A 12,301-nucleotide genomic window follows, 5' to 3' on the forward strand; every position below is an offset into this window, starting at 1 on the left:
ATAATTATAACCATTACACATTATTTTTTTTTTAAATGTGTAAAACAACATTTTTAAGCGTTTTCAATGGCTTAGTTGTCATTAATTGACCAATCGCATTTTGTTATTTTGCTAAAATGATGTAACGAAATGTAAACAACTTTTGGGATTTATCATTATGTTTGCGTAAATATTTATTTAATTTGCTCATTTATAAGCATGTGATAAAAAAGATCTGCCACTCGTTGTCAAATCATACCATATTTTATAAAACTCGTCCAGGAAATTCCTGAACTCGTTTAATAAAATATGGTATGATATGACGAGTGACAGATCCTATATATAAACAAGGGACAAAATTGTCACAAAACCAGGTTTTCATTGTGAAAAAAAAATCTGATAAAGGGAGAAAACTCAAACTGAACTTTTGAAATGAACAAACAAAATTAACCCCCTTTGTAAGTTTGTTTTTAAAAAAATCTATTTTTAGTGGTGGCGACCTTGACATTGGAGATATTGACGTGATTCTTTCGTGCGACACATCGTCCTATGATGGTGAACAAATGTGCCAAATGATTTTAAAATCTCACAATGAATGACATAGTTATGGCCAGGACAAGCTCATTTATGGCCATTTTTGACCTTTGAACTCAAAGTGTGACCTTGACCTTGGAGATATCGACGTAATTATTTCGCGCGACACACCGTCCAATGATGTTGAACAAATGTGCCAAATGATTTTAAAATCTGACAATGAACGACATAGTTATGGCCCGGACAAGCTTGTTCCGCACGCCCGCCAGCCCGCCAGCCAGCCAGCCAGCCAGCCAGCCCGCCCGCATTCGCCAATCTAATAACCAGTTTTTTCCTTCGGAAAACCTGGTTAAAAAATCAGATCCCTACACAAAAGATAATATAAAAAAAATATAGATGTTAATTTAAATTATTGTAAGTAATTAATTTTAATAAACATTAACTGATCATAAAACTAAACATGAAGCAAATTAGGCATCTATAAACTTGAATCAAATTGACAAAATTATATACACTGCTTTGAGCAAGCAGACAAATATCAGATGACCAATAATTATTGTACTGGGTAATATGCTTATGTGAAAATGCTAAATATGTCACATATATTGCAATAAATATTGTTTATTCCTTTGTTCCGGGTCAAATAATTGTCATGAATGATGTGTTCTTTTTAAGACTCATGTTTGATAGCAGTAAAATTATCAATGACACAACAATGACGTCACCAAATTCATGACGTCATTAGATCGTTCTCCACTTATTCAAAATATATATTGTGTTCACACCGGTCTTACTGACCTGTGTACTAACGTGAAACGAATTGTGTGTAGCACTTCTTTTACCAGTGAAAACTGAAAGTGAAAATAGGTCAGGTAATCGTGCTTCTGATAATCGCTATCAGAGGGGTTGTTTTATCCAATTAAAAAGCTCATTTCAGTTGAGCGGTAAACAGAAATGTTCTAGTAAAAAAATTATCGAAGATCAGTACGGTAAAAAATTTGTCAACTTTTTGTCGACTCGAAATTTTCATCGTCATGTCAGCAGCAATTTGTTGACGACGCGTCGACGATTTGATTAATCAACTCACCACTAGTAGAAAGTAATATGATATTTTTCTGTATGTTCTTTTCTTTCTGGAAGTTGATCGAAAAGCCACTTGCAAACTTTTAGAGTATAAAGTTTTCAGTTAATGCCAACAAACTACTTGTTAACTACTTTAAATCATAAATGTTTACTAAAATGAATAACTTTCAAGTAGAAAAAATTTGAATATATATACTGATTGTGTAGTAATATGAAATATCTTGAGTAGTCTAAATAATGAAGGAGAGTTAGAATAAAGAAATTCCATCTCATAATTGCTGCGCAGTTACGTTTAAAGATGAATGTAAAAACTATTATGCTTTTTCTTTCAGAGATCATGCAAGAGCAGTACAAGGTCAAACCTGTGCAAGTGCAAGAGAAGATCCTCGGCCTGCCAAAACCCAGCAAATTAAAACAAGAGAGCCTGAAAGGCCCAAAGTCGCTCACCTGAGATAACAAGATATTATTGGGACAAATCTTCTGACCAAGTTTTATGAAGATCGGAAAATAAATGTGGCCTCTAGAGTGTTAACAAGGTTTTACTATAGCCATAAAAGGAAAAATGCCCCGCCCCCTGGCAGCCATGTTTTTCAACCAACCGGCATCATTTTTGAACTCGTCCAAGATATTATTGGGATGAATCTTCTGACCAAGTTGCATGAAGATTGGACAGTAAATGTGGGCTCTAGAATGTTAGCAAGATTTTACTAAAGCCATAAAAGGAAAAATGCCACGCCCCTTGGAAGCCATGTTTTTCAAGCAAACATAATTATTTTTAAAGTCATCCAAGATATCCTTGAGACCAATCTTCCAACCAAATTTCATGAAGATTGGACAATTAATGTGGCCTCGAGAGTGTTAACAAGGTTTTACTATAGCCTTATAAGGAAAAATGCCCCGCCCCTGGTGGCCATGTTTTTTACGCAACCAAAACCATTTTCGATATCATCCAAGATATCAATGGGACAAATCTTCTGACCAAGTTTCGTGATGAACAGAAAATAAATGTGACCTCTATAGTGTCAACAAGGTTTTACTATAGTTATATAAGGAAAACTGCCCTGCCCCCATGGTGGCCATGTTTTTCAACCAACCAGTATCATTTTTGAACTAGTCTCAGATATTATATGGATGAATCTTCTGACTGAGTTTCATGAAGATCGGACTATAAATGTGGCCTCTAGAGTGTTAAGAAGCCATCTATAGCCATATAAGGAAAAATGCCCTGTCCCTTGGCAGCCATGTTTTTCAAGCAACCGTAATCATTTTCGAATTCATCTAAGAAATCAATAAGACAAATCATCTGACCAAATTTCATGAAATTGGACAATAAATGAGGCCTCTAGAGTGTTAACAAGGTTTTACAAAAGATATAGCCATATAAGGAAAAATGCCCCGCCCAAGAATGGCCATGTTTTAAAAGAAACCAAAACAATTTTCAAACTCATCCAAGATATCATTGGGACAAATCTTCTGACCAAGTTTCATTAAGTTTGGAAAATAAATGTGGCCATTAGAGTGTTTACAAGGTTTTACTATAGCCCTATTAGGAAAAATGCCCCGCCCCCTGGTGGCCATGTTTTTCAACCAACCGGCATCATTTTCCAACCCATCCAAGATATTATGGGGATGAATCTTCTGACCAAGTTTCATGACGATTGGACAATAAATGTTGCCTCTAGAGTGTTAACAAGATTTTACCTAAGCCATATATAGCCATATAAGGAAAAATGCCCCGCCCCTTGGCAGCCATGTTTTTCAAGCAAAGGTTACCATTTTTGAACTCATCCAAGATATCATTGGGACAAATCTTCTGAGCAAGTTTCATGAAGATTGGAAAATAAGTGTGCCCTCTAGAGTGTTAACAAGGTTATACTATAGCCATATATGGAAAAATGCCCCGCCCCAGGCGGCCATGTTTTTAAACCAACTGGCATCATTTTCGAACTCGTCCCAGATATTATTGGGATAAATCTTCTGACCAAGTTTCATGAAGATCAGACAATAAATGTGGCCTCTAGAGTGTTAACAAGATTTTACTACAGCCATATATAGCTATATAAGGAAAAATGCCCCGCCCCTTGGCAGCCATGTTTTTCAAGAAAACGTAACCATTTTTAAAGTCATCCAATATATCATTAAGACCAATCTTTTGACCAAATTTCATGAAGATTAAACAAAAAATGCGACCCCTACAGAGTTAACAAGGCAAATGTTGACGCTGCACAACGCACAACGGACAATGCAGGACGGACAAAAGGCGATCGCAAAAGCTCACCATGAGCACGTTGTGCTCAGGTTAGCTAAAAACAGTTTAAACAATTATGGGAGTTCTATTCTAAAATCAGTACCCTGGTACTCATGTGTACATATTGTGACAATATGCACGTAATCTGATTTCCGCCCGGTATCTAAATTAGGCCCGTAATCTAAGTTACGCCTGTAATTTTAACATTCCACCTGTAATCTGAATTCTGCCCGTAAACTTCTTTCCGCCCATAATTTAAAATTCCGTCCCACCTCATTTACATATTTCGCCCCTGTTTTCCGCCCGGATTACGCTTGGAATCCGCCCCTCTTCTTAAAATCATATATAGAAAAATACGCCCGGAAATATTTTTTACGCCCAGAATTTAGTTTGCGATTCCGTGCCGATTCCAGGCGGAACATTTCGTACAGGATAACTTGTGTGACTAACCAGTGTTTGGTTTGGTCAAAAATATCTGCTATAAGGTTTTGACTGTACAATTCTTATCTCAGAGTGTAACTGTAACTGGAAAACAAAACTGCAGTTCTTGAATAAACGTTGAACATACATGCCCAATATTGCATCTGTTTATATAAAGAAGACAAAATAACAAATAAAAACAAATTTATTTGTTAAACTACTGAATAATTTAAGCATGATAAATTCCCAATTTTTTCCCAAATGAGCCGTTTCATCGAAGCAAAAATTCCCAAAATGGCCAATTTTGTCGATAAAAAATTCCCAATTTGGTCAGACTCCTTTCCCAAACTAGGCAAAAAAAAAACCTGTAATAACTTAAAATAACTACTGTGTCAAAACATGTTTTACGAATTTCCGTTTATCATTATGTTTCTTGAATATACATTAGTTTTTACAGGGTTTGTGACTGTACATTACTGGACTTATTTGTATTTTTATGGCTTTGAATACACTCTTTGAGGGAACTATACTGTTATTTTGCTTCTTTTTAAATATTTATTAACTGACATTAAAAAAGAATTGTTTAACTGATAGACAGGTGTGTTCTGCTAATTGTAATGGCAAGTTTTTTTTAAATAATGGACCTAGAAGATTTGTATGCATGTACATGTATTCTGTTTTGTAGACCAGCAATTAATTTTTCCTTTCCAGTGACCATGGTATAAGCTGGACATTTTTCCATGTTATACCAGGCATCCATGGAATATTAAACATGGAAAACCCTGGTACATTTTCCAGGGTTTTCCAGCCAGCATGGAAAAATATCGTCCATATACTCCATGTAATCTGGAAAACCATGGAATGTTTTTTTTCATGGTTTTTCAGATTGCATGCTGGCTGGAATTTTTTAACCATGGAAAAATTCCATAGTTTTCCAGATTACATTGAGAATTCATACGGTATTTTTTTCATGCTGGCTGGAAAACCATGGAAACTATTCCAGGCTATTTCCACATACCATGGACAATTTTCCACCGTTTTTTTTTTAAATATTGACGCTGGAAAAGGCTGGAAACTTAGTCTGAATACTCCAGCCTCATATTATCCATGGATTTCCATGGAAAACCCTGAACAAAGTAGCCCGGGTTAAAAGGCATCAATAGATGATGTCCAATATATCACTCATTCCATACTAGAGATATAAGGAAAAATGCCCCGACCCCTGATTGTATGTTTCTGTACACTTTAAGATGAATATATAATCGCTGAATTGCACTACATTGGCCGATTTTTTTTAATAATGCGAAATGTGCTGAAAAACATAATATAAACCTTATCACACTGTAAAATTATATTTTAAATTTCAAAACATCCGGGCTTGAGCGCCACCTTGGAAGTAGCATTGGCTCAATTATTAATGCATCTCAAACAAGAGGGCCTGAAAGGCCCAAAGTCGCTCACCTGAGATAAAAAGAAATGACCTGTTCTTTGCAGCCCAAGATATAAATGGAACAAATGTTCTAACCAAGTTTGAAACTTTTATGAAGAATTGACAACAAATGGACTCCTGGCAGCCATGTTTTTCAACTGACCTGAACCATTTTTGAAATCATCCAAGATATCATTGAGGCAAATCGTCTGACAAAATTTCATGAAGATACGACAATAAATGTGGCCTATACAGTGTTAACAAAGCAAATATTCATGACTCACAACAGAAGACAGACAGTATTGACAAAAGGTGATCACAAAAGTTCACCATGAGCAAAGAATATTATGCTCATAAAGATTGTCACCATGTTTGAAGATGATATGATTAAAACTAATTTAGTAAACTAAATCAAGATATGATAACAACATTTGTACTCAGCAAGTGTCATTCAGATTGAACTACAAATGTGACTAAAAGTATCTCTTATCTATGGTGCCACACATCAAAGAAATAGCACAACAAGGTACCAAGTTGCTGATCTAAAAATAACAAGGGCTGTTTGTAAAACATGCATGCCCCCCATATGGGCTGTCAGTTGTAGTGGCAGCCATTGTGTGAATACGTTTTTGTCACTGTGACCTTGACCTTTGACCTAGTGACCTGAAAATCAGTAGGTGTCATCTGCGAGTCATGATCAATGTACCTATGAAGTTTCATGATCCTAGGCGTAAGCGTTCTTGAGTTATCATCCGGAAACCATTTTACTGGCTCGAGTCACCGTGATCTTGACCTTTGACCTAGTGACCTGAAAATCAATAGGGGTCATCTGCGAGTCATGATCAATGTCCATATGAAGTTTCATGATTCTAGCTATAAGCGTTATCATCCTGAAACCATTTTTCTGTGTCGAGTCACCGTGACCTTGACCTTTGACCTAGTGACCTGAAAATCTATAGGGGTCATCTGCAAGTTATCTAGAAGATAATAAAATAACAACTGATTCATTCTCAAAACCAACCGATAAACATCAATATGTCCAATATGACTCAGACCATCCAACAAATGTGAAGAAGGCAATACCCTATGGATTAGGAATAGGCTATCTGACGAAAACAAATACTGACATCAAAAAAAAGAACTAAAACAAAATCTACAGAAAAGAGCATATCCAAATAAATTTGTAAACCATGAACTATCCATCTGTCCTTAGTGGGTGTGTATATGAGTATATGTGTGGGTGTGTATATATGGAGGTGTTTATATGTACTATCTGTAATCATATGTGCAAGTATATGAGTATGTACATGTGTGAATGTATGCGTATATATGTGTGCATATGTAGAACACAATACATTATAATTTAACTTCATTTAAAAGAATGGAATAGGAATTATTATAATTAATTCATTATTAATCATTTCAGTTTGTTTTAATGTTGATAAATATAGTCAATAAAAATTAATGTTGAGATATTGTATTAATATTGATGACTACAAAATAGTAATTTTGATTTTGTGAATATTATTTTTAGGCTGGTACAGTCAATATCTGTATTATTATTATAGTAATCAGCCTGTTATCATTAATATAGTTATTGTTATTGATATAACAGTATAATGTTATTATTATTATTATCAAATTAACTTTGGAGAAATTTCAATGGGCAGGAATTTCTGATTAAGTATAAGAACCATACAACAAATTGTCATCAGTATGTTATTTATTTTGGGGCAATTGTATATCACATGGTAATGTATGACTTCATGACGTCATTTCCTGTCATATTTTACGTGGTAAAACATTAACTTTATTGATGTACATGACAGTTATAACTATGTAGTGAATTCATATTTGTAAACTTTGATAAAGCCCAATTGGGGACGAAATATTAGAATGAAAGAGCGTTTTTCTATGAAAATGTATATTTTTATCCCTACTGGATATGAAACTGATTATTTTCTACTTAAGTTTGGCTAGATTGCACTTTGCCGGTACGCAGTTGTTTACCACTATCGACAAAGTGGGGGACATATTTAGGAAATATATAGGATAAAAAGGATTGTTAGGTGTTATGTGTTAGGTGTTGTGGGTTACGGTTAGGGTACGCTTTTCTGTTCTTTTTTACGTACCGGTAAAGTGCAATTGCCCCTTAAGTTTTATGTTTGTTGCAGCATTTATATGAATTTCTAACATTTACAAAAGAATGGCTATTTTTGTATGCTTGCAATTAAATTTATAGAAAATTCACCATGTGACAACTTTGCAAGAACTTTATGGCAACTTTGCAAGAACTTTGCAGCAACTTTGCAAGAACTTTGCGGCAAAGTTATCGCAAAGTCCTGTATGCAAATGAAGTTTGCGGGAACTTCACAAGATTTTTGCGGCAACTTTGCAAGAACTTTGCAGCAAAGTTACCGCAAACTTCCACATGCAAACGAAGTTTGCAGGAACATGGCAAGAACTTTGCGGCAAATTTGCAGCAAACTTTTACCATGTAAATTAAGTTTGCGGCCAAGTTGCGGCAAACCCATATGCAAATGAAGTATGTGGCAAAGTTGCCGCAAAACTCATTTGCATGGTAAAAGTTTGCAAGAAACCATGTTTGCGGCAAACTTGCTGCAATTTTGCTGCAAATTAGCAAGAACAGTTTGCAGGAGGCCAGTTTTTTTCGGTAAGAGTGTGTTATGAATTGGCAATAATAATATACTTGTTGTAAATAACAAACATGTACTGGAATCTCCATAATGTGTCTGATGAGTACAAACTTGTTTGTGTGCTAGTGATATTTCATTCTAGCAAGTTGGCAGATTTAAAAACAGAATAAACAGGGAAACACCTAAATGATATATTAGTGCCCTCTTTGTTTTTTTGGGTGAGAATATGTTCATGTTCTGTTTGCAAAAAACACTGTCATGTTGGTGCCAATTGAATGAAATGGCAGAAATCACAAACAATTGTATCCTGAAAATGTTTTGAATTATATAAATTGAGTTTACAACACTCTTTGTGTAATACGACAGTTGAAGTTTTCAGGTCAGACACAGTTTTTTTAAATGTTTTTTGCAGGTCACACACAGGGTTTTATGTAGTTTGCAGGTCAGACACAGGGTTTTATGTAGTTTGCAGGTCAGACACAGGGTTTTATGCAGTTCTTCTTCCTCTTCTGGTACAGCACTCCTTCAAAATAGAATATTTTGTGCCAGTGCCTATTAGTTAAGGGGTGAAAACTGTACAATAGGTGCTCAGTTGGGTGTTAGTTTAAAATTATTTACATTGTAAGTGTTTACAGGTGAATAAGGGGGACAATGACGGCCACATAAGTAAGGGTTTTGAATACTTCTACTGTGGCTGCCTCATGTATGTGGGGAGGTAGTGAATTCTATTGTATACCTGATCTTGGGTAGAATGAGAATTTATAAGTCTTTTGAAGTTTGTATGTGTCTAAATAATAAGTCTGGATCGGCGGTCAACAGGAACACTATTATCTGGAGGAGTGATGGCAACTAAGTGGTGGGTAATTTTATATAACATGATAAGACAAACTTTTGTTCTGCATGTTTCAAGAGTGGGCCAATTCAGGGCGTCTATCGTAGTTTAATGAGCTGGTGTTGTGGTATCTGATTGTTATGAATCTGGTCACATGTCTTTGTACTTTTTCCAGTTGATTTATTTGAGCTTGTGGGTCCCAGACACTGGATGAATATTCTAATTTAATTTTAGTTAACTATTGCTTTGTAAGCATGATCTTTAACTTTTGATGGGCTAATTTTTAGGTTGCGGTGGAGAAATCCTAGGGTTTTATGTAGTTTGCAGGTCAGACACAGGATCTAATGTAGTTTGCAGTCACACACAGGGTTTTATGTAGTTTGCAGGTCAGACACAGGATTTAATGTAGTTTGCAGTCACACACAGGGTTTAATGTAGTTTGCAGGCCACACACTCACACACAGGGTTTTATGTAGTTTGCAGTCACACACACAGGATTTAAAGTAGTTTGCAGTCACACACAGTGTTTTATGTAGTTTGCAGGTCACACACACACAGGATGTAATGTAGTTTGCAGTCACATACAGGGTTTTATGTAGTTTGCAGGTCAGACACAGGATTTAATGTAGTTTGCAGTCACACACATGGTTTTATGTAGTTTGCAGGTCACACACACACACACAGGGTTTTATGTATTTTGCGGGTCAGTCTTCGACACAGGGGCCAAAGCCCGGGGGTAACTTCCTATATACGGGTATATAGGGGTGTGCCGATTTTTTTGGGTGTGTTTTTCAACTAAAATTATAGATATGGGTATGGTTTTGATCCTCTTAGTATAGATATGGGTGTTGATATCAGAAATTTGCTTGTATATAAATGCATATAGATTTGAAAGTATCAGTATCAAAATGGGTATGATAAATGTCATTCTTTTATATAAATGGGTATCAATCAGTAGCGAGAAAGATGCAGATTAATTTAACTGTTTTTATCTGTTGCTTGAAATGTGTCCACTTTATCAAATTCTAGTACTGAAATGGGTCCAGTTTATCAAAATTCTTGTATTGAAATGGGTCCACTTTCTCAATGGATGATCGTATACAAATGGGTCTGCTTTTTCAAAAATCTTGTATCAAAAAGGGTCTACTTTATCAGAGTTCCGGTATAAGAATGTGTCACATTTCGGAAGTCTCAGGACGTTTCGTGCCACTACCAGTTCGTGCCACTGATATTTGTGTTGAAAAGGGGTAGACGTTTCGTCCCACTGATAATACATAGGTGGATAGGTGTGAATAATACTGTATAGGTGTGAATAATAACGGGATGTATATTAATGTAGTAAATTACAACAGTGTTCAGTGTTCACAATTATATATAATACAATTTAAAATGATTAATTGTTATTATAAGATATGTGTGCATAGTTCATAATGTTCAATAAATATAAAACATGAAGTGCTCTTATTTTTATTGAATGCATGATGTTTATGTATTACATTTTAACATAATTTTAAAGTATGAATTAATAATAATACGATTTATTCAATAAAGAAATAATAAAATTGTGTTGGTCATTTACTTTAATAAGAAAGCTTATGCTTTACTAGCGACATGCAAACTGTAAATTAGCAGCATGTGCCTTAAGTGATTTGCAAATGCCAGATTAAACTTAGTGCGACAATGAGGATGTGTGTTTCACTAGAACCACCGCATTTACCTGAAGGGGGCAAACAAGGGCCTCGCCACGGCATAAACGGCAAAGGGCGATAAGTTCCTCTTCTTAAGGGAACTGATTACCTTGTTGTATCTGCTGTGCGATCACATCATTCCCGACTGCGATATAGTTGTTTATTAATATAAAAATATTGTTTAATTTATTCCGTTATACCTTCACAAAACTGGCATAGTACTTTGAAAAAATGTGACATGATGTACCGAATGTTGTTATTAGCTAATAACAATTGAATAGTATTTAGGTCGGAGGTCCACTTCTGAATGTGATGCTCTACATGAAATGAACGCGATTCAGAGGATCAATGATGTGGCAACAGAAAAATTGTGTCTATCGCCAGACAGTGAAAACAAACATCGACGTTGAAGGTTTTTTATTTGTTTTTTTTATGGGCATATGGAACAAATATGAAGACGGCAAAATGACAACGACGCACCTACGGAGGATATGCACTCACATCAAAGGCCTGGGACCGGACACAACACATGACCAGATAATGTATAATGTAAAAAAGTAAAATAAATCTTACAATGAAATATATCTTGTGATGTTTCTTGATGTTACTGGTATTGTAAATATTGTCAATTTATTGAAAATGTTTGAATATATCTATGTAATCACTCACGATATTGTAAATGTTTTATATGAAACATGTACACTCTTAAATACATTTTTTTATGTCTTATATACCTTGAAATCGCTTAAAAAGTATGTAAAGAATACATTTAACCTGAATAAATAAATCTTGAAAGAAAACAATTATGTTTTTACGTTGCACAGAGGTGACAATCAAAGGTGTAAAAGTTTCCCGTTAAGATTCACACCTGTACGGTATTATTCACACCTACCGGCCTATATATTATCAGTGGGACGAAAGGTCCAATGCCGTAGCAGATCCGTGGTCTAGTGGTAAAACATTGGCTTCACAATCCAGAGATCGCTGGTTCCATCCCCCGCTGCACCTAACCCACTAACTCGTCTTTCGCATGAGACGTTAAACCGAGGTGCAGTGTACTAGGTGCTATACACCGGGCACTAAAAGACCCAGGGTCACCTCTGGAACGGGGTGTCTCCTGTATCTTGCACTATCCCCTGTAACCAACTAACACGTCTTTCTGGGGGCGATAGCAATATGGGAGACAATTCCAGTGCACTCAATAAAAAATAATGAAGAAGAAGGTCCAATGCCTCCCTACACAAATATCAGTGGCACAAACTGGTAGTGGCACGTAACGTCCATCACACAAGAGTTGAAGAGATTCATGTGAGCATCCGTCCACAGGCAGCAGTATCATAAATTTGCCCCCCCCCCCCGACCCTACCCTACCCCCCCCCCCACCCCCAAATTTAATTGAATATTTAAGTTATTAGCCAAGCAGGAGATCGG

Source organism: Dreissena polymorpha, chromosome 12 (genome assembly GCF_020536995.1).
Source record: "Dreissena polymorpha isolate Duluth1 chromosome 12, UMN_Dpol_1.0, whole genome shotgun sequence".
Classification (NCBI taxonomy): Eukaryota; Metazoa; Mollusca; class Bivalvia; order Myida; family Dreissenidae; genus Dreissena; species Dreissena polymorpha.